General features: G+C 46.8%; 1 pseudogene; it reads left to right on the forward strand.

Moving 5' to 3' along the window:
- Positions 1-24,923, forward strand: part of LOC112242049 — a 77,790-nt pseudogene that overhangs the window by 20,685 nt on the left and 32,182 nt on the right.

Raw genomic sequence — 24,923 nt, forward strand, 5'->3', positions numbered from 1 at the left:
TACAGTAGTCACTACTTTAGATCAGGGCCCAATGATACTCTGTTCCCCATGTACAGTAGTGCACTACTTTAGATCAGGGCCCAATGACACCCTATTCCCCATGTACAGTAGTGCACTACTTTAGATCATCCCAATGACACCCTGTTCCCTATGTAGTGCACTACTTTAGATCAGGGCCCAATGACACCCTGTTCCCTATGTAGTGCACTACTTTAGATCAGGGCCCAATGACACCCTGTTCCCTATGTAGTGCACTAGTTTAGATCAGGGCCCAATGACACCCTGTTCCCTATGTAGTGCACTCTCTTAACCAATGCTTATAGGGAATAGGGTGCCAATTAGGACGCAAACATTGTTTTCCTGCACTATCATTGAGGGTTGAGAGGTGAGGAAAGCAAACAGTGGGTCCCAAAATTGTTTACCCAATTTAAAGCTTCCCTGATGAGTTGTCGTGTGTCTTGTGAGTCACAACGTAAGCAAAACCATGGGGTCTGATGTGTGGTCTTAAGTGGCCAAGGTTGTGGGTTCACTCCCAGCAGGGATCACATACCCAGACATATAACTAACGTATTATGTGTCGACACAGGATGTCACGAACCAGGAAGGATCTATCATTGGATGGGTGCTCATCTACCACTTTGGGGAACATTGGTTGTTGTCACCGTGATTAAAAAGGCAGACCAGGAGAAGGTCTATGGGCTACAGAGGAAACTGTAGTGAAGTTCAACCCCAGCTGGAGGCTTGGGCTTAAAGACATCTTGACATCATTATCACTACTGTATTTACTGGTTGGGTGAAGAGAGAGAGAGAGAGAGAGGAAGATAGACACATTACCTACCTTTCTCTCTCTCTCTCTCTCTCTCTCTCCATCTCTCTCTCTATCCATCTCTATCCCTACCTCTCTCTCTCCATCTCTATCCCTCCTCTCTCTCTCCATCCATCTCTATCCTTACATCTCATCTCTCCCTCCATCTATATCCCTACCTCTCTCTCTCTCTCTCTCTCTATATCTCTCTCTCTCTCCCTCCATCTATATCCCTACCTCTCTCTCCCTCCATCTATATCCTTCCTCTCTCTCTCCCTCCATCTATATCCTTACCTCTCTCTCTCCCTCCATCTATATCCCTACCTCTCTCTCTCCATCTATATCCCTACCTCTCTCTCTCCCCTCCATCTATATCCCTACCTCTCTCTCCCTCCATCTATATCCCTACCCCTCTCTCCCCTCCATCTATATCCCTACCTCTCTCCCTCCATCTATATCCCTACCTCTCTCTCTCCCTCCATCTATATCCCTACCCCTCTCTCCCCCTCCATCTATATCCCTACCTCTCTCTCCCATCTCTATCCCTACCTCTCTCTCATCTCTATCCCTACCTCCTCTCTCTCCTCTTTATCCTACCTCTCTCTCCTCCATCTCTATCTACCTCTCTCTCTATCTCCATCTTTATCCCTACCTCTCTCTCTCGCCATCTATGTCCCTCCCTCTCTCTCCCCCTCCATCTATATCCCTACTCTCTCTCTCCCTCCATCTATCCCTACCTCTCTCTCTCCATCTATATCCCTACCTCTCTCTCTCCATCTATATCCCTACCTCCATCTCCATCTATATTCCTACCTCTTCTCCCTCCATCTATATCCCTACGTCTCTCTCTCCCTCCATCTATATCCTACCTCTCTCTCTCCCTCCATCTATATCCCTCTCTCTCTCTCTCCCTCCATCTATATCCCTACTCTCTCCCTCCATCTATATCCCTACCATCTCTCCCTCCATCTTTATCCCTACCTCTCTCTCCATCTCTCCCTCCATCTATGTCCCTACTCTCTCTCTCTCTCTCCATCTCTCCCTCCATCTATATCCCTACCTCTCTCTCCCCTCCATCTATATCCCTACCTCTCTCTCCCTCCATCTATATCCCTACCTTTCTCTCTCCCCTCCATCTATATCCCTACCTCTCTCTCTCTCCCTCCATCTATATCCCAACCTCTCTCTCTGCCTCCATATATATCCCCACCTCTCTCTCTCTCTCCCTCCATCTATATCCCTACCTCTCTCTCTCAATTCCATTTCAATTCAAGGGCTTTATCCATACACTGTGTTAACTCTTCCATCCAAAGTCTCCCTCTCCCCATCCCTCTCCCTACCTCTCTCTCCATCTATATCCCCTCCATCTATATCTCTCTCTCTCTTTCCATCTCTCCCTCCATCTATATCCCTACCTCTCTCTCCATCTCTCCCTCCATCTATATCCCTACCTCTCTCTTTCCATCTCCTCCCTCCATCTATCCACCTCCCTCATCTCTCCATCTCTCCCTCCATCTATATCCCTACCCTCTCTTTCCATCTCTCCCTCCATCTATATCCCTACCTCTCTCTTTCCATCTCTCCCTCCATCTATATCCCTACCTCTCTCTCTCCATCTCTCCCTCCATCTATATCCCTACCTCTCTCTCTTTCCATCTCTCCCTCCATCTATATCCCTACCTCTCTCTCTCCATCTCTCCCTCCATCTATATCCCTACCTCTCTCTCTCCATCTCTCCCTCCATCTATATCCCTATCTCTCCATCTCTCCATCCATCTATATCCCTACCTCTCTCTTTCCATCTCTCCCTCCATCTATATCCCTACCTCTCTCTTTCCATCTCTCCCTCCATCTATATCCCTACCTCTCTCTTTCCATCTCTCCCTCCATCTATATCCCTACCTCTCTCTCTCCATCTCTCCCTCCATCTATATCCCTACTCTCTTTCCATCTCTCCCTCCATCTATATCCCTACCTCTCTCTCTCCATCTCTCTCCATCTATATCCCTACCTCTCTCTCTCCATCTCTCCCTCCATCTATATCCCTACTCTCTCTCTCATCTCCCTCCATCTATATCCCTACCTCTCTCTCCATCTCTCCCTCCATCTATATCCCTACCTCTCTCTCATCTCTCCCTCCATCTATATCCCTACCTCTCTCTTTCCATCTCTCCCTCCATCTATATCCCTACCTCTCTCTCTCCATCTCTCCCTCCATCTATATCCCTACCTCTCTCTCTTCCTCTCTCTCTCCATCCTATATCCCTACCTCTCTCTCTCTCTCCTCCATCTCTCCCTCCATCTATATCCCTACCTCTCTCTCTCCATCTCTCCCTCCATCTATATCCCTACCCTCTCTCTCTCTCTCTCTCTCTCCTCTCTCTCTCCATCTATATCCCTACCTCTCTCTCTCCATCTCTCCCTCCATCTATATCTCTCTCTCTACTCTCTCTCTCTCCATCTCTCCCTCCATCTATATCCCTACCTCTCTCTCTTTCCATCTCTCCCTCCATCTTTATCCCTACCTCTCTCTCTCCATCTCTCCCTCCATCTATATCCCTACCTCTCTCTCTCCATCTCTCCCTCCATCTATATCCCTACCTCTCTCTCTCTCTCTCTCTCCTCTCTCTCTCTCCATCTCTCCCTCCATCTTTATCCCTCTCTCTCTCTCCATCTCTCCCTCCATCTATATCCCTACCTCTCTCTCTCCATCTCTCCCTCCATCTTTATCCCTACCTCTCTCTCTCCATCTCTCCCTCCATCTTTATCCCTACCTCTCTCTCTCCATCTCTCCCTCCATCTTATATCCCTACCTCTCTCTCTCCATCTCTCCCTCCATCTATATCCCTACCTCTCTCTCTCCATCTCTCCCTCCATCTTTATCCCTACCTCTCTCTCTCCATCTCTCCCTCCATCTATATCCCTACCTCTCTCTTTCCATCTCTCCCTCCATCTTATCCCTACCTCTCTCTCTCCATCTCTCCCTCCATCTATATCCCTACTCTCTCTCTCCATCTCTCCCTCCATCTATATCCCTACCTCTCTCTCTCCATCTCTCCCTCCATCTATATCCCTACCTCTCTCTCTCCATCTCTCCCTCCATCTATATCCCTACCTCTCTCTCTCCATCTCTCCCTCCATCTATATCCCTACCTCTCTCTCTCCATCTCTCCCTCCATCTATATCCCTACCTCTCTCTCTCCATCTCTCCCTCCATCTATATCCCTACCTCTCTCTCTCCATCTCTCCCTCCATCTATATCCCTACCTCTCTCTCTCCATCTCTCCCTCCATCTATATCCCTACCTCTCTCTCTCCATCTCTCCCTCCATCTATATCCCTACCTCTCTCTCTCCATCTCTCCCTCCATCTATATCCCTACCTCTCTCTCTCCATCTCTCCCTCCATCTATATCCCTACCTCTCTCTCTCCATCTCTCCCTCCATCTATATCCCTACCTCTCTCTCTCCATCTCTCCCTCGCTATTATATTCCATATGACATTGTATCCTAGGGTGACAGGTAGCCTAGCGGTTAGAGAGATGGGCCAATAACTAAATGTTGAAATACCTGGGCTGACAAGGTGACAGGCTGGTAATGTGACCTTGAGAAAGACACTTAACCCTGATCTACTCCAGGGGCGCTGTACCACTATGACTGACCCTGTACAACAACACCTATCATACTACTATGACTGACCCTGTAAAACAACACCTATCATACTACTATGACTGACCCTGTACAACAACACCTATCATACTACTATGACTGACCCTGTAAAACAACACCTATCATACTACTATGACTGACCCTGTAAAACAACACCTATCATACTACTATGACTGACCCTGTAAAACAACACCTATCATACTACTATGACTGACCCTGTAAAACAACACCTATCATACTACTATGACTGACCCTGTAAAACAACACCTATCATACTACTATGACTGACCCTGTAAAACAACACCTATCATACTACTATGACTGACCCTGTAAACAACACCTATCATACTACTATGACTGACCCTGTAAACAACACCTATCATACTACTATGACTGACCCTGTAAAACAACACCTATCATACTACTATGACTGACCCTGTAAAACAACACCTATCATACTACTATGTCTGACCCTGTAAAACAACACCTATCATACTACTATGACTGACCCTGTAAAACAACACCTATCATACTACTATGACTGACCCTGTAAAACAACACCTATCATACTACTATGACTGACCCTGTAAAACAACACCTATCATACTACTATGACTGACCCTGTAAAACAACACCTATCATACTACTATGACTGACCCTGTAAAACAACACCTATCATACTACTATGACTGACCCTGTAAAACAACACCTATCATACTACTATGACTGACCCTGTACAACAACACCTATCATACTACTATGACTGACCCTGTACAACAACACCTATCATACTACTATGACTGACCCTGTAAAACAACACCTATCATACTACTATGACTGACCCTGTAAAACAACACCTATCATACTACTATGACTGACCCTGTACAACAACAAACAACACCTATCATACCTACTATGACTGACCCTGTACAACAACACCTATCATACTACTATGACTGACCCTGTAAAACAACACCTATCATACTACTATGACTGACCCTGTAAAACAACACCTATCATACTGCTATGACTGACCCTGTAAAACAACACCTATCCTACTACTATGACTGACCCTGTACAACAACACCTATCATACTACTATGACTGACCCTGTACAACAACACCTATCATACTACTATGTCTGACCCTGTACAACAACACCTATCATACTACTATGTCTGACCCTGTAAAACAACACCTATCATACTACTATGTCTGACCCTGTAAAACAACACATTACACTGCACCTATCAAAACACCAATGCTTCCATTTGTTTGTCACACTCTCTCCCTCTTAAGACTGGAACCTGACCTGGTGCACCCCCCACCCAGACCTGACCCAATGCTGCCATTTGTCTGCTACATATTCTAACACTCTCCTCTCCCTCCATCCCTCCTTCTCTCTCTCAGGACTGGAACCTGACCTGGTACACCCCTCACCCAGACCTGTCCCAATGTTTCCAGCATACGGTCCTGGTGTGGTTCCCCTGTATGTACCTGTGGTCCTGCGGTCCTCTCTACCTGGTCTACCTCTGGTTCACTGGCCAGGGAGGCATCTCTCTGACCAGCCTCTGCTGTGCCAAAACTGTGAGTCTCTGTGACACACACACACACACACACACACACAGACAGACAGACAGACAGACAGACAGACAGACAGACAGACAGACAGACAGACAGACAGACAGACAGACAGACAGACAGACAGACAGACAGACAGACAGACAGACAGACAGACAGACAGACAGACAGACAGACAGACAGACAGACAGACAGACAGACAGACAGACAGACAGACAGACAGACAGACAGACAGACAGACAGACAGACAGACAGACAGACAGACAGACAGACAGACAGACAGACAGACAGACAGACAGACAGACAGACAGACAGACAGACAGACAGACAGACAGACAGACATATTACATCTATATCCTGTTACCATCTGACATATTACATCTATATCCTGCTACCATCTGACATATTACATCTATATCCTGCTACCATCTAACAGAACATTACATCTATATCCTGCTACCATCTGACAGAACATTACATCTATATCCTGTTACCATCTGACATATTACATCTATATCCTGTTACCATCTGACATATTACATCTATATCCTGTTACAATCTGACAGAACATTACATCTATATCCTGCTACCATCTGACATATTACATCTATATCCTGTTACCATCTGACATATTTCATCTATATCCTGCTACCATCTAACAGAACATTACATCTATATCCTGGTACCATCTGACATATTACATCTATATCCTGTTACCAGCTGACATATTTCATCTATATCCTGCTACCATGTGACAGAACATTACATCTATATCCTGCTACCATCTAACAGAACATTACATCTATATCCGGGTACCATCTGACATATTACATCTATATCCTGCTACCATCTAACAGAACATATTACATCTATATCCTGCTACCATCTAACAGAACAGTACATCTATATCCTGCTACCATCTAACAGAACATTACATCTATATCCTGCTACCATCTAACAGAACATCACATCTATATCCTGCTACCATCTAACAGAACAGTACATCTATATCCTGCTACCATCTAACAGAACATTACATCTATATCCTGCTACCATCTAACAGAACATTACATCTATATCCTGCTACCATCTGACAAAACATTACATCTATATCCTGCTACCATCTAACAGAACATTACATCTATATCCTGCTACCATGTGACAGAACATTACATCTATATCCTGCTATCATCTAACATATTACATCTATATCCTGCTACCATCTAACAGAACATTACATCTATATCCTGCTACCATCTGACAAAACATTACATCTATATCCTGCTACCATCTAACATATTACATCTATATCCTGCTACCATCTAACAGAACATCACATCTATATCCTGCTACCATCTGACAAAACATTACATCTATATCCTGCTACCCTCTAACATATTACATCTATATCCTGCTACCATCTAACAGAACATCACAGCTATATCCTGCTACCATCTGACAAAACATTACATCTATATCCTGCTACCCTCTAACATATTACATCTATATCCTGCTACCATCTAACAGAACAATCCATCTACATACTGATACCATCTAACAGAACATTACATCTATATCCTGCTACCATCTAACATATTACATCTATATCCTGCTACCATCTAACAGAACATTACATCTATATCCTGCTACCATCTAACAGAACAGTACATCTACATACTGATCAGTATATTTATTGTAATTGTGTAATTGTGTTTGTACCCCTCATTGTTTGTGTTTAAACTAACTCCTGTCTCCTCTCTGTAGGTGCTGGGTCTGTGTTTAAACTAACTCCTCTCCCCTCTCTGTAGGTGCTGGGTCTGTGTTTAAACTAACTCCTGTCTCCTCTCTGTAGGTGCTGGGTCTGTGTTTAAACTAACTCCTGTCTCCTCTCTGTAGGTGCTGGGTCTGTGTTTAAACTAACTCCTGTCTCCTCTCTGTAGGTGCTGGGTCTGTGTTTAAACTAACTCCTGTCTCCTCTCTGTAGGTGCTGGGTCTGTGTTTAAACTAACTCCTGTCTCCTCTCTGTAGGTGCTGGGTCTGTGTTTAAACTAACTCCTGTCCCTCTCTGTAGGTGCTGGGTCTGTGTTTAAACTAACTCCTGTCCCTCTCTGTAGGTGCTGGGTCTGTGTTTAAACTAACTCCTGTCCCCTCTCTGTAGGTGCTGGGTCTGTGTTTAAACTAACTCCTGTCTCCTCTCTGTAGGTGCTGGGTCTGTGTTTAAACTAACTCCTGTCCCCTCTCTGTAGGTGCTGGGTCTGTGTTTAAACTAACTCCTGTCCCCTCTCTGTAGGTGCTGGGTCTGTGTTTAAACTAACTCCTCTCCCCTCTCTGTAGGTGCTGGGTCTGTGTTTAAACTAACTCCTCTCCCCTCTCTGCAGGTGTTGGGTCTGTGTTTGGTATCCTTTGGCTTCCTAGAGGTGTTCTATGTGCTGGTGGAGAGGAGTGCAGAGATACACCAACACATGGTCTTCCTGCTTAGCCCCGTTATACGCAGCCTTACTATGGTAAGAAGAGGGAGGGAGGGGTGCAGAGATACACCAACACATGGTATTTCATGAGAGTGAGTGAAGAGAGAGAGAGATAAATGTACGTATGTAGAGAGACAGAGAGAAGCAGGGAGATAGAGAGAGATGAAGGTAGTCAGGGAGAGAGAAGCGAGAGTGAGATAAAGTTATGTAGAGAGAGAAGAAGAGAGTGAGATAAAGTTATGCAGAGAGAAGAAGAGAGTGAGATAAAGTTATGTAGAGAGAGAAGAGAGTGAGATAAAGTTATGTAGAGAGAAGAAGAGAGTGAGATAAAGTTATGTAGAGAGAGAAGAGAGTGAGATAAAGTTATGTAGAGAGAGAAGAGAGAGAGATAAAGTTATGTAGAGAGAGAAGAAGAGAGAGAGATACAGTTATGTAGAGAGAGAAGAGAGATAAAGTTATGTAGAGAGAGAAGAGAGAGTGAGATAAAGTTATGTAGAGAGAAGAAGAGAGAGAGATAAAGTTATGTAGAGAGAGAAGAAGAGAGTGAGATAAAGTTATGTAGAGAGAGAAGAAGAGAGAGAGATAAAGTTATGTAGAGAGAGAAGAGAGAGATAAAGTTATGTAGAGAGAGAAGAAGAGAGTGAGATAAAGTTATGGAGAGAGAAGAAGAGAGTGAGATAAAGTTATGTAGAGAGAGAAGAAGAGAGTGAGATAAAGTTATGTAGAGAGAGAAGAGTGAGAGTGAAAGTTATATAGAGAGAGAAGAGAGAGAGATAAAGTTATGTAGAGAGAGAAGAAGAGAGAGAGATAAAGTTATGTAGAGAGAGAAGAAGAGAGAGATAAAGTTATGTAGAGAGAGAAGAAGAGAGTGAGATAAAGTTATGGAGAGAGAAGAAGAGAGTGAGATAAAGTTATGTAGAGAGAGAAGAGAGAGAGATAAAGTTATGTAGAGAGAGAAGAAGAGAGAGAGACAGTTATGTAGAGAGAGAAGAGAGAGATAAAGTTATGTAGAGAGAGAAGAAGAGAGTGAGATAAAGTTATGTAGAGAGAAGAAGAGTGAGAAAGTTATATAGAGAGAGAAGAGAGAGAGATAAAGTTATGTAGAGAGAGAAGAAGAGAGAGAGATAAAGTTATGTAGAGAGAGAAGAAGAGAGTGAGAAGGTTATGCAGAGAGAAGAAGAGAGTGAGATAAAGTTATGTAGAGAGAGAAGAAGAGAGAGAGATAAAGTTATGTAGAGAGAAGAAGAGTGAAAGTTATATAGAGAGAGAAGAGAGAGAGATAAAGTTATGTAGAGAGAGAAGAAGAGAGAGAGATAAAGTTATGTAGAGAGAGAGAGAAGAGAGTTATGTAGAGAGAGAAGAAGAGAGAGAGAGAAAGTTATGAGAAGAGAGAAGAGAGTGAGATAAAGTTATGAAGAGAGAAGAGAGTGAGATAAAGTTATGTAGAGAGAAGAAGAGACAGAGAGACAGTTATGTAGAGAGAGAAGAGAGATAAAGTTATGTAGAGAGAGAAGAGAGAGATAAAGTTATGTAGAGAGCTTTATAGAAGAGAGAGAGATAGAGAGAGAGAAGAAGAGAGAGAAAGTTGTGTAGAGAGAGAAGAGAGAGAGATAAAGTTATGTAGAGAGAAGAGTGAGATAAAGTTATGTAGAGAGAAGAGAGAGAGATAAAGTTATGTAGAGAGAGAAGAGAGAGAGAAAGTTGTGTAGAGAGAAGAAGAGAGTGAGATAAAGTTATGTAGAGAGAGAAGAAGAGAGAGAGAGAGAGCTAGAAGGAGAGCTCCCCCAGAATAACTAACCTACTGAACCCTGACACACATACTAAACTAGGACCACCCTGACAAACTGAACCCTGAGCCGAAGCCAAGTGCCTCAGGGACAAGGTCCCATCAGTTAGGGAAACAGACACAGACAGACAACACAAACTGTGAATTATCCAAAGCTGTGGTTGGTGATGCAGACACCACAGTCTAACATGTTACAGTTCAGGAGCTTAAACACACACACACACACACACACACACACACACACACACACACACACACACACACACACACACAGAGGGAGAGACAAGATACCAAACTGAGAGCTTTATAAAACACAGGAACACCAGATACCTCACAGAGATATTGTATGAAAGGCTGTGAAGTCATAGTAGTTAATGATATCAGTGCTGTTCAGCCTCATTAAAATCTCCTCCACCGTGATCCTCGTGTCTTGTCACCTGTGATCTTACCAGCGGGAGTGAAAACCTAAAGTAAGACCTAACCTAAAGAATACACAGTCCACCAGGTCTTCAGTTACACATCCTTTAGCAGACACTCAGCCAGCCAACAGACTGAGGGTTATAGCTAGACCTGCATTCATCCTTTAGCAGACACTCAGCCAGCCAACAGACTGAGGGTTATAGCTAGACCTGCATTCATCCTTTAGCAGACACTCAGCCAGCCAACAGACTGAGGGTTATAGCTAGACCTGCATTCATCCTTTAGCAGACACTCAGCCAGCCAACAGACTGAGGGTTATAGCTAGACCTGCATTCATCCTTTAGCAGACACTCAGCCAGCCAACAGACTGAGGGTTATAAGCTAGACCTGCATTCATCCTTTAGCAGACACTCAGCCAGCCAACAGACTGAGGGTTATAGCTAGACCTGCATTCATCCTTTAGCAGACACTCAGCCAGCCAACAGACTGAGGGTTATAGCTAGACCTGCATTCATCCTTTAGCAGACACTCAGCCAGCCAACAGACTGAGGGTTATAGCTAGACCTGCATTCATCCTTTAGCAGACACTCAGCCAGCCAACAGACTGAGGGTTATAGCTAGACCTGCATTCATCCTTTAGCAGACACTCAGCCAGCCAACAGACTGAGGGTTATAGCTAGACCTGCATTCATCCTTTAGCAGACACTCAGCCAGCCAACAGACTGAGGGGGTTATAGCTAGACCTGCATTCATCCTTTAGCAGACACTCAGCCAGCCAACAGACTGAGGGTTATAGCTAGACCTGCATTCATCCTTTAGCAGACACTCAGCCAGCCAACAGACTGAGGGTTATAGCTAGACCTGCATTCATCCTTTAGCAGACACTCAGCCAGCCAACAGACTGAGGGTTATAGCTAGACCTGCATTCATCCTTTAGCAGACACTCAGCCAGCCAACAGACTGAGGGTTATAGCTAGACCTGCATTCATCCTTTAGCAGACACTCAGCCAGCCAACAGACTGAGGGTTATAGCTAGACCTGCATTCATCCTTTAGCAGACACTCAGCCAGCCAACAGACTGAGGGTTATAGCTAGACCTGCATTCATCCTTTAGCAGACACTCAGCCAGCCAACAGACTGAGGGTTATAGCTAGACCTGCATTCATCCTTTAGCAGACACTCAGCCAGCCAACAGACTGAGGGTTATAGCTAGACCTGCATTCATCCTTTAGCAGACACTCAGCCAGCCAACAGACTGAGGGTTATAGCTAGACCTGCATTCATCCTTTAGCAGACACTCAGCCAGCCAACAGACTGAGGGTTATAGCTAGACCTGCATTCATCCTTTAGCAGACACTCAGCCAGCCAACAGACTGAGGGTTATAGCTAGACCTGCATTCATCCTTTAGCAGACACTCAGCCAGCCAACAGACTGAGGGTTATAGCTAGACCTGCATTCATCCTTTAGCAGACACTCAGCCAGCCAACAGACTGAGGGTTATAGCTAGACCTGCATTCATCCTTTAGCAGACACTCAGCCAGCCAACAGACTGAGGGTTATAGCTAGACCTGCATTCATCCTTTAGCAGACACTCAGCCAGCCAACAGACTGAGGGTTATAGCTAGACCTGCATTCATCCTTTAGCAGACACTCAGCCAGCCAACAGACTGAGGGTTATAGCTAGACCTGCATTCATCCTTTAGCAGACACTCAGCCAGCCAACAGACTGAGGGTTATAGCTAGACCTGCATTCATCCTTGAGCAGACACTCAGCCAGCCAACAGACTGAGGGTTATAGCTAGACCTGCATTCTCATACTACTACAGAGAATATAGCAAATAGTTTCAGCTGTTGCTCTGACATGCTTGGAGTTCTTAATGGGTGGTGTTTGCTATTTTGGGACTATTCTATTGGACAAGGCAAACTCATCCAGGCAAACTCAATCAAGCACAGATAAAGTATTTGAAATTATTTCCAATGGTATTTGAATCCAGGTTTGGTTCTAGCACTCTGCCTTCCAAACATAAACCAATACAGCAGGGTTCCCCAACTGGCGGCCCATGGGTGGTTTTAATTGGCCCATGGGTGGTTTTAATTGGCCCATGGGTGGTTTTAATTGGCCCATGGGTGGTTTTAATTGGCCCATGGGTGGTTTTAATTGGCTCGCTGGTGGTTTTATTTGGCCCATGGGTGGTTTTAATTGGCCCGTGGGTGGTTTTATTTGGCCCATGGGTGGTTTTAATTGGCTCGCTGGTGGTTTTAATTGGCCCATGGGTGGTTTTAATTGGCTCGCTGGTGGTTTTATTTGGCCCATGGGTGGTTTTAATTGGCCCGTGGGTGGTTTTAATTGGCCCATGGGTGGTTTTAACTTGGCCCATGGGTGGTGCGGGTTTTTATTTGGCCCATGGGTGGTTTTACTTGGCTTGCAGGTGGGTTTTTTTAAACTTTTTTTTTGGTGTGTGGAATTTTGAATGTTGGAGATGAAAGACAAAAAAAACACCAGGAAATCAGCTCCAAGTTATTTTCATTCAAGAAATCTGTTCCCAAGTATTCTTACGCATAATTAGAGAGACACGACATGATAATGTACAAGTGTAAGCAATGTTTAAAATGATGATGTTTTAGTCAAACACTATTTCTGTTTGGGCTTCTTGAGGTCAGTTTGCAGTCTACAAATCAGCTAAATCTAGTTGATGATTTGGTCTGCTCAATCTCTTCTGTCCATTCTCTTCTGGTTAATCTCTTCTGCTCAATGTCTCCATCTCTTCATCTCTCTCCTCATTCTCTCTCTCCAGCTCCTGGCAGTGTGTGTGATCCAGTGGGAGAGGATGAAGGGATGTCGTTCTTCCGTTCTTCTCTTCCTTTTCTGGACTCTGGCAGTGGTCTGCTCCCTCGTTCCACTCAGAGCCAACATACAGCAGATCATAGAAGAGGTGTGTGTGTGTGTGTCTGTGTGTGTGTGTGTGTGTGTCTGTGTCTGTGTCTGTGTGTGTCTGAGTGTGTGTGTCTGTGTGTGTGTGTGTGTGTGTGTGTGTGTGTGTGTGTGTGTGTGTGTGTGTGTGTGTGTGTGTCTGTGTGTGTGTGTGTGTGTGTGTGTGTGTGTGTGTGTCTGTGTGTGTGTGGGTGTGTCTGTGTCTGTGTGTGTGTGTGTGTCTGTGTGTGTGTGTGTGTGTGTGTGTGTGTGTGTGTGTGTGTGTGTGTGTGTGTGTGTGTGTGTGTGTGTGTGTGTGTGTGTGTGTGTGTGTGTGTGTGTGTGTGAGGTCTATATGTCTACCTCGCTGTGGGCAGTGGAGGCTTTTACCAGTCTGTGGGTCCACAGTCATCCCTCCATCTGCTCTCTCCTCCATCTGCTCTCTCCTCCATCTCTCCTCCATCTGCTCTCTCCTCCATCTGCTCTCTCCTCCATCTGCTCTCTCCTCCATCTGCTCTCTCCTCCATCTCTCCTCCCTCTGCTCTCTCCTCCATCTGCTCTCTCCTCCATCTGCTCTCTCCTTCATCTGCTCTCTTCTCCATCTGCTCTCTTCTCCATCTGCTCTCTCCTCCATCTGCTCTCTCCTACATCTGCCCTCCGCCCCATCTGCTCTCTCCTCCATCTCTCCTCCATCTGCTCTCTCCTCCATCTTCTCTCTCCTCCATCTTCTCTCTCCTCCAACTTTCCTCCATCTCTCCATCCGTCTCCTGCTGTTCTCGCCCTCTCTCATTATGCCAACACACACAGCAATCAACATCTGGTTCCCTCACACAAACGTGGCCCTAAATCTCACAAAGACACGCTGTACATGATCTACAGTATGTATGTGGCATATGGAGGGTTGGGGTATGTAATTACCATCTGTTTATCCTGGGTGGGTTAGTCTAGTATCAGGTTTCATTGAGTTAACATATCATATCTGTTACAGTAGATGAATTGTCTGGTTTAGGTGGCTGACTTGCTTGGTTTAACGCATACAAACAATGTGGTGGTGTTGGATGCAGAACCAGCTAGGTTACCAGGCTTTAGGTCCAGTAGGAACCAGTTAGGTTACCAGGCTTTAGGTCCAGTAGGAACCAGCTAGGTTACCAGGCTTTAGGTCCAGTAGGAACCAGTTAGGTTACCAGGCTTTAGGTCCAGTAGGAACCAGTTAGGTTACCAGGCTTTAGGTCCAGTAGGAACCAGTTAGGTTACCAGGCTTTAGGTCCAGTAGGAACCAGTTAGGTTACCAGGCTTTAGGTCCAGTAGGAACCAGTTAGGTTACCAGGCTTTAGGTCCAGTATGAACCAGTTAGGTTTACAGGCTTTAGGTCCAGTAGGAACCAGTTAGGTTACCAGGCTTTAGGTCCAGTAGGAACCAGTTAGGTTTACAGGCTTTAGGTCCAGTAGGAACCAGTTAGGTTAACAGGCTTTAGGTCCAGTAGGAACCAGTTAGGTTACCAGACTTTAGGTCCAGTAGGAACCAGCTAGGTTACCAGACTTTAGGTGCAGTAGGAACCAGTTAGGTTACCAGGCTTTAGGTCCAGTAGGAACCAGCTAGGTTACCAGGCTTTAGGTCCAGTAGGAACCAGCTAGGTTACCAGGCTTTAGGTCCAGTAGGAACCAGTTAGGTTACCAGGCTTTAGGTCCAGTAGGAACCAGTTAGGTTACCAGGCTTTAGGTCCAGTAGGAACCAGTTAGGTTACCAGGCTTTAGGTCCAGTAGGAACCAGTTAGGTTACCAGGCTTTAGGTCCAGTTAGGTTACCAGGCTTTAGGTCCAGTAGGAACCAGTTAGGTTACCAGGCTTTAGGTCCAGTAGGAACCAGTTAGGTTACCAGGCTTTAGGTCCAGTAGGAACCAGTTAGGTTACCAGGCTTTAGGTCCAGTAGGAACCAGTTAGGTTTACAGGCTTTAGGTCCAGTAGGAACCAGTTAGGTTACCAGGCTTTAGGTCCAGTAGGAACCAGTTAGGTTTACAGGCTTTAGGTCCAGTAGGAACCAGTTAGGTTAACAGGCTTTAGGTCCAGTAGGAACCAGTTAGGTTTACAGGCTTTAGGTCCAGTAGGAACCAGTTAGGTTTACAGGCTTTAGGTCCAGTAGGAACCAGTTAGGTTACCAGGCTTTAGGTCCAGTAGGAACCAGCTAGGTTACCAGACTTTAGGTGCAGTAGGAACCAGTTAGGTTACCAGGCTTTAGGTCCAGTAGGAACCAGCTAGGTTACCAGGCTTTAGGTCCAGTAGGAACCAGCTAGGTTACCAGGCTTTAGGTCCAGTAGGAACCAGTTAGGTTACCAGGCTTTAGGTCCAATAGGAACCAGTTAGGTTACCAGGCTTTAGGTCCAGTAGGAACCAGTTAGGTTACCAGGCTTTAGGTCCAGTAGGAACCAGTTAGGTTACCAGGCTTTAGGTCCAGTAGGAACCAGCTAGGTTACCAGGCTTTAGGTCCAGTAGGAACCAGTTAGGTTACCAGGCTTTAGGTCCAGTAGGAACCAGCTAGGTTACCTGGCTTTAGGTCCAGTAGGAACCAGTAAGGTTTACAGGCTTTAGGTCCAGTAGGAACCAGTTAGGTTACCAGGCTTTAGGTCCAGTAGGAACCAGTTAGGTTACCAGGCTTTAGGTCCAGTAGGAAGCAGCTAGGTTACCAGGCTTTAGGTCCAGTAGGAACCAGTTAGGTTACCAGGCTTTGGGTCCAGTAGGAACCAGTTAGGTTACCAGGCTTTAGGTCCAGTAGGAACCAGCTAGGTTACCAGGCTTTAGGTCCAGTAGGAGCCAGTTAGGTTACCAGGCTTTAGGTCCAGTAGGAACCAGCTAGGTTACCAGGCTTTAGGTCCAGTAGGAACCAGCTAGGTTTACAGGCTTTAGGTCCAGTAGGAACCAGTTAGGTTACCAGGCTTTAGGTCCAGTAGGAACCAGTTAGGTTACCAGGCTTTAGGTCCAGTAGGAACCAGCTAGGTTACCAGGCTTTAGGTCCAGTAGGAACCAGCTAGGTTACCAAGCTTTAGGTCCAGTAGGAACCAGCTAGGTTACCAGGCTTTAGGTCCAGTAGGAACCAGCTAGGTTACCAGGCTTTAGGTCCAGTAGGAACCAGCTAGGTTACCAGGCTTTAGGTCCAGTAGGAACCAGTTAGGTTACCAGGCTTTAGGTCCAGTAGGAACCAGTTAGGTTACCAGGCTTTAGGTCCAGTAGGAACCAATTAGGTTACCAGGCTTTAGGTCCAGTAGAAACCAGCTAGGTTACCAGGCTTTAGGTCCAGTAGGAACCAGTTAGGTTTACAGGCTTTAGGTCCAGTAGGAACCAGTTAGGTTTATAGGCTTTAGGTCCAGTACACTGAACCAGTTAGGTTTACAGGCTTTAGGTCCAGTCTGGAACACTGAGAGTACAGTTGGAAGTCTGAGAGTACAGTTGGAACACTGAGAGTACAGTTGGATGTCTGAGAGTACAGTTGGAAGTCTGAGAGTACAGTTGGATGTCTGAGAGTACAGTTGGAAGTCTGAGAGTTGGAACAGTTGGATTTCTGAGAGGACAGTTGGAAGTCTGAGAGTACAGTTGGAAGTCTGAGAGGACAGTTGGAACACTGAGAGTACAGTTGGAAGTCTGAGAGTACAGCTGGAACACTGAGAGTACAGTTGGAAGTCTGAGTCTGAGGTACAGTTGGAAGTCTGAGAGTACAGTTGGAAGTCTGAGAGGTACAGTTGGAAGTCTGAGAGTACACAGTTGGAAGTCTGAGAGGTACAGTTGGAACACTGAGAGTACAGTTGGAAGTCTGAGAGGACTGTTGGAACACTGAGAGTACAGCTGGAACACTGAGAGTACAGTTGGAAGTCTGAGGGTACAGTTGGAAGTCTGAGAGTACAGCTGGAACACTGAGAGTACAGCTGGAACACTGAGAGTACAGTTGGAAGTCTGAGGGTACAGTTGGAAGTCTGAGAGTACAGTTGGAAGTCTGAGAGTACAGTTGGAACACTGAGAGTACAGTTGGAAGTCTGAGATGACAGTTGGAACACTGAGAGTACAGCTGGAACACTGAGAGTACAGTTGGAACACTGAGAGTACAGTTGGAAGTCTGAGAGTACAGTTGGAAGTCTGAGATGACAGTTGGAACACTGAACACCATCAGATCTCTGAGAGTACAGGATGTGAAACAGGAGGATTTATTTGGCCGTGGTGGTCGAGGGCACTTCAGAATTCTAATATGTGAACCCCCGCTCAATTCTCCCTCTCCCTCTCCTTCTACTTCACCCTCCCCCTCACCCTCTCTCTCTCAGCTCTCTTTGACTCAATTTCTCTCTCTCTCTCTCTCTCTCTCTCGTTCCCTCTCTCTTTCTCTCTCTCACTCTCTCTTTCGCTCCCCCTCTCTCTTTCTCTCTCTCTCTCTCACACAGTCTGTCAATAACCAATCACCCTCTTCCTGTGTTGCAGGGGTTCTTCACAGACGCGATGCGCTTCATAGCATTCTTCGTCTACTTCTCCCTGCAGCTGACCCAGCTCATCCTCAGCTGCTTCTCTGACCAACGCCCCAGCACAGACACACACACCTACAGAAAGGTACCCAACACAGACACACACACCTACAGAAAGGTACCCAACACAGACACCTACAGAAAGGTACCCAGCACAGACACACACACCTCCAGACTGCATTGACAGACAAACACAATGCTCTTTTTCAGGCCATGTAGGAAGTGATTTTTAAAGGTAATTTACACTTGAGCCAACATCTGCAGTATTTATCATGAATGGGGATCTCTGCGAAGGTTGGGGAAATGGGTAGCTCAGGTCGCGGTGGTAAAACACCCTTTCATATCGGTAGAAGGTGCTTTCACAGTGGTAGAAGGTGCTTTCACAGCTGTAGAAGGTGCTTTCACAGCGGTAGAAGGTGCTTTCACAGTGGTAGAAGGTGCTTTCACAGTGGTAGAAGGTTCTTCACAGTGGTAGAAGGTGCTTTCACAGTGGTAGAAGGTTCTTCACAGGGTGCTTTCACAGTAGAAGGTTGCTTTCACAGTGGTAGAAGGTGCTTTCACAGTGGTAGAAGGTGCTTTCACAGTGGTAGAAGGTTCTTCACAGTGGTAGAAGGTGCTTTCACAGTGGTAGAAGGTTCTTCACAGTGGTAGAAGGTGCTTTCACAGTGGTAGAAGGTGCTTTCACAGCTGTAGAAGGTGCTTTCACAGTGGTAGAAGGTGCTTTCACAGTGGTAGAAGGTGCTTTCACAGTGGTAGAAGGTGCTTTCACATTGGTAGAAGGTTCTTCACAGTGGTAGAAGGTTCTTCACAGTGGTAGAAGGTGCTTTCACATTGGTAGAAGGTGCTTTCACAGCGGTAGAAGGTTCCGTAAAAGTGGTAGAAGGTGCTTTCACAGTGGTAGAAGGTGCTTTCACAGTGGTAGAAGGTGCTTTCACAGTGGTAGAAGGTGCTTTCACAGTGGTAGAAGTTGCTTTCACAGTGGTAGAAGGTGCTTTCACAGTGGTAGAAGGTGCTTTCACAGTGGTAGAAGGTGCTTTCACAGTGGTAGAAGGTGCTTTCACAGTGGTAGAAGTTGCTTTCACAGTGGTAGAAGGTGCTTTCACAGTGGTAGAAGGTGCTTTCACAGTGGTAGAAGGTGCTTTCACATCAATAGAAGGTGCTTTCACAGTGGTAGAAGGTGCTTTCACAGTGGTAGAAGGTGCTTTCACAGTGGTAGAAGGTGCTTTCACAGTGGTAGAAGGTGCTTTCACAGCGGTAGAAGGTGCTTTCACAGTGGTAGAACAAGCTTTGAATGAATCTGGGCCTAAGACCCTGTGTGTTATCCCCTACAGAACCCCTGTCCAGTGGAGGACGCCTCTTTCCTCTCTAAGATGCTCTTCTGGTGGTTTGGAGGGTAAGACTGGCAGCCTTATATTGTTACAATGATGGACATGAGATGTGTAGTTATAGGGGAAACCTAATAATTAATAAATGCCATTTATCAGATGCTTTTAATCTCTCTCCCTCCCTCCCTCCCTCCCTCCCTCCCTCCCTCCCTCCCTCCCTCCCTCCCTCCCTCCCTCCCTCCCTCCCTCCCTCCTCCCTCCCTCCCTCCCTCCCTCCCTCCCTCCCTCCCTCCCTCCCTCCCTCCTCCTTCCCTCCCTCCCTCCCTCCCTCCCTCCCTCCCTCCCTCCCTCCCCCTCCCTCCCTCCCTCCCTCCCTCCCCTCCCTCCTCCCTCCCTCCTCCCCTCCCTCCCCCCCCCCCTCCCTCCCTCCCTCCCTCCTCCCTCCCTCCCTCCCTCCTCCTCCTCCTCCTCCTCTCTTCCCTCCCTCCTCCTCCCCTCCCTCCCTCCCCTCCCTCCTCCTCTCCATCCTCCTCCCTCCTCCCTCCTCCCTCCCTCCTCCTCCTCCTCCCTCCCTCCTCCTCCTCCTCCTCCTCCTCCTCCTCCTCCTCCTCCTCCTCCTCCTCCTTCCTCCTCTCCTCTGTCAGGTTGGTTATTAGGGGTTATCGTACTCCCCTGCAGGCAGAGGATCTCTGGTGTCTTAGAGAAGAAGACTCTTCAGACTGTATCATAGCAGACCTGGAGATTGACTGGGCCAGAGAGTGTACTAAACTACAACAGTAAGACTACGACACTATATACTACACACTACACCCTACACACTACACCCTACACACTACACACCACACCCTACACACTACACCCTACACACTACACCCTACACACCACACCCTACACACACTACACACTACACCCTACACACCACACCCTACACACCACTCCCTACACACCACACCCTACACACTACACCCCACACCCTACACCCTACACACCACACTACACCCTACACACCACACTACACCCTACACACCACACCCACACACCACACCTACACACCACACCCTACACACCACACCCTACACACCACACCACACCCACACACACACCCTACACACCACTACACCCTACACACACACACTACACCCTACACACCACACCCTACACCACACACCCTACACACTACACCCTACACACACACTACACACTACACCCTACACACTACACACTACACCACACCCTACACACTACACCCTACACACTACACCCTACACACTACTCCCTACACACTACACCCTACACCCTACACACACTACACACTACACACACCAACACACTACACACTACATACTACATACTACACATCACACCCTACACACTACACCCTACACACACACTACACTACACACTACACCCTACACACCACACCACCCACTACACACCACACCCTACACACTACACCCTACACACCACACTACACCCTACACACTACACCCTACACACTACACCCTACACACCACACTACACCCTACACACTACACCCTACACACCACATACCACACCCTACACACTACACACCACACCCTACACCCTACACACTACACCCTACACACTACACCCTACACACTACACCCTACACATCACACCCTACACACTACACCCTACACATCACACCCTACACACTACACCCTACACACTACACCCCACATACTACACCCTACACACTACACCCTACACACCACACTACACCCTACACACTACACCCTACACACCACACCCTACACACCACACCCTACACACTACACACCACACTACACCCTACACACTACACCCTACACACTACACCCTACACACCACACTACACCCTACACCTACACCCTACACACCACATACCACACCCTACACACTACACACCACACCCTACACCCTACACACTACACCCTACACACTACACCCTACACACTACACCCTACACATCACACCCTACACACTACACCCTACACATCACACCCTACACACTACACCCTACACACTACACCCCACATACTACACCCTACACACTACACCCTACACACTACACCCTACACACTACATACAGTGAGTCCTAAACTGACAGAACAAACCCAGCTGTTTAATATCTCCCTCCACCAGAAAGGAGTGTGGCTGCCGTCCTACAGGTCCTAAACCCACACACTACACCCTACACCACACCCTACACACTACACCCTACACACTACACACCAGTCCCTACACACTACATCCTACACCCTACACACTACACACTACATACGGTGAGTCCTAAACTGACAGAACAGACCCAGCTGTTTAATATCTCCCTCCACCAGAAAGGAGTGTAGTCTGTCTGGCTGCCGTCCTACAGGTCCCAAACCCACACACTACACCCTACACCACACCCCACACACGACACCCTACACACTACACACCACTCCCTACATACTACACCCTACACACCACACCCCACACCCTACACACCACACGCTACACACTACACCCTACACCCTACACACTACACCCTGCACCCTACACACTACATACTACACCCTACACACCACACCCTACACCCTACACCCTACACACTACACCCTACACACTACACACTACACACTACCCACTACATACTACATACGGTGAGTCCTAAACTGACAGAACAAACCCAGCTGTTTAATATCTCCCTCTACCAGAAAGGAGTGTAGTCTGTCTGGCTGCCGTCCTACAGGTCCTAAACTGACAGAACAGACCCAGCTGTTGAAGAAGCTGAGACAGGAACAGAACTCAGGGTTCTGTCTCTTCAGAGTTCTGGCTCGGAGCTTCGGACCTTTCTTCCTCAAAGGGACCCTCTTCCTCATCTTCCACGACGCCTTCATGTTCTCCATACCACAGGTGCTCAGGTGAGACCCAGAGTGTGTGGACCCTGGTCAGCGTTAGGACACTACGTTGACCCAGGAGAGAGTGCGTGGACTCTGGTCAACGTTAGGACATTACGTTGACCCAGGAGAGAGTGTGTGGACCCTGGTCAACGTTAGGACACTACATTGAATTGTAGGTCTAATAGAAAGTTATTACTTATCATAAATCACAAACACATTGTTGCTCCTCACCCATTCTCTCTTTTACATTTACCCACATTACAAAACCCTGTCCGAGTCCCAAATAACCCCTAATTTACACACCCTACAAAACCCTGTCTGAGTCCCAAATAACCCCTAATTTAAACCTACAAACCCTGTCTGAGTCCCAAATAACCCCTAATTTACACACCCTACAGAACCCTACTGGGTCCCAAATAACACCCTAATTTACACACCCTACAAACCCTGTCTGAGTCCCAAATAACACCCTAATTTACACACCCTACAGAACCCTGTCTGAGTCCCAAATAACCCCTAATTTACACACCCTACAAAACCCTGTCTGAGTCCCAAATAACACCCTAATTTACACACCCTACAGAACCCTACTGGGTCCCAAATAACACCCTAATTTACACACCCTACAAAACCCTGTCTGAGTCCCAAATAACACCCTAATTTACACACCCTACAGAACCCTACTGGGTCCCAAATAGCCCCCTAATTTAACCACCCTACAGAACCCTGTCTGGGTCCAAATAACCCCTAATTTACACACCCTACAGAACCCTGTCTGGGTCCCAAATAGCCCCCTAATTTACACACCCTACAGAACCCTGTCTGGGTCCAAATAACCCCTAATTTACACACCCTACAAAACCCTGTCTGAGTCCCAAATAACCCCTAATTTACACACCCTACAGAACCCTGTCTGGGTCCCAAATAGCCCCCTAATTTATCCACCCTACAGAACCCTGTCTGGGTCCCAAATAGCCCCCTAATTTACACACCCTACAGAACCCTGTCTGGGTCCAAATAACCCCCTAATTTACACACCCTACAGAACCCTGTCTGGGTCCCAAATAGCCCCCTAATTTACACACCCTACAGAACCCTGTCTGGGTCCAAATAACCCCTAATTTACACACCCTACAAAACCCTGTCTGAGTCCCAAATAACCCCCTAATTTACACACCCTACAGAACCCTGTCTGAGTCCCAAATAACCCCCTAATTTACACACCCTACAGAACCCTGTCTGGGTCCCAAATAGCCCCCTAATTTACACACCCTACAGAACCCTGTCTGGGTCCAAATAACCCCCTAATTTACACACCCTACAGAACCCTGTCTGGGTCCCAAATAGCCCCCTAATTTACACACCCTACAGAACCCTGTCTGGGTCCAAATAACCCCCTAATTTACACACCCTACAGAACCCTGTCTGGGTCCCAAATAGCCCCCTGGTGCATCAAAACAGGTGTGTCGCAGTATACAGCCCAAATTATTGAAGTAAATGTCAGTTTGTCGGTTTGTCTCTGGAATATAGCATCATGTAAAACCATGTTCCTCCCCCTCCAGCCTCCTCCTGGGGTTCATGTGTGACCAGGACAGCGACCTGTGGAAGGGCTTCATGTTTGCCTTCCTGTTGTTCCTCCTGTCCAGCCTCCAGTCCCTGTTCAACCATCAGTACATGTACTCCTGCTTCACCGTGGGAATGAGGGTGAAGACCGCTGTCATGGGCCTGGTCTACAGGAAGGTACGGAGAGAGAGAAGGAGAGAACGAGAAGAGAGAGAGGATGTTTTTTTAATCACACCATTTTAGAAGCATTACAGAGTATCAATGGCAGCAAAGACTGAATGGAAATTATTTAATACAATTTGCACATTTCATACTGGAAGAAAACAACAAATGAATGATCAGACTACAACATACAAAGGGACGGGGGTCACTTCCTGTCTGATCAGACTACAACATACAAAGGGACGGGGGGGGTCACTTCCTGTCTGATCAGACTACAACATACAAAGGGACGGGGGTCACTTCCTGTCTGATCAGACTACAAGCTACAAAGGGACGGGGGGGGTCACTTCCTGTCTGATCAGACTACAACATACAAAGGGACGGGGGGGGTCACTTCCTGTCTGATCAGACTACAACATACAAAGGGACGGGGGTCACTTCCTGTCTGATCAGACTACAACATACAAAGGGACGGGGGGTCACTTCCTGTCTGATCAGACTACAACATACAAAGGGACGGGGGGTCACTTCCTGTCTGATCAGACTACAACATACAAAGGGACGGGGGGTCACTTCCTGTCTGATCAGACTACAACATACAAAGGGACGGGGGGTCACTTCCTGTCTGATCAGACTACAACATACAAAGGGACGGGGGGTCACTTCCTGTCTGATCAGACTACAACATACAAAGGGACGGGGGGTCACTTCCTGTCTGATCAGACTACAACATACAAAGGGACGGGGTCACTTCCTGTCTGATCAGACTACAACATACAAAGGGACGGGGGGTCACTTCCTGTCTGATCAGACTACAACATACAAAGGGACGGGGGGTCACTTCTGTCTGTCTGA

The sequence above is a fragment of the Oncorhynchus tshawytscha genome, unplaced genomic scaffold (genome assembly GCF_018296145.1).
Source record: "Oncorhynchus tshawytscha isolate Ot180627B unplaced genomic scaffold, Otsh_v2.0 Un_contig_2391_pilon_pilon, whole genome shotgun sequence".
Taxonomy (NCBI): domain Eukaryota; kingdom Metazoa; phylum Chordata; class Actinopteri; order Salmoniformes; family Salmonidae; genus Oncorhynchus; species Oncorhynchus tshawytscha.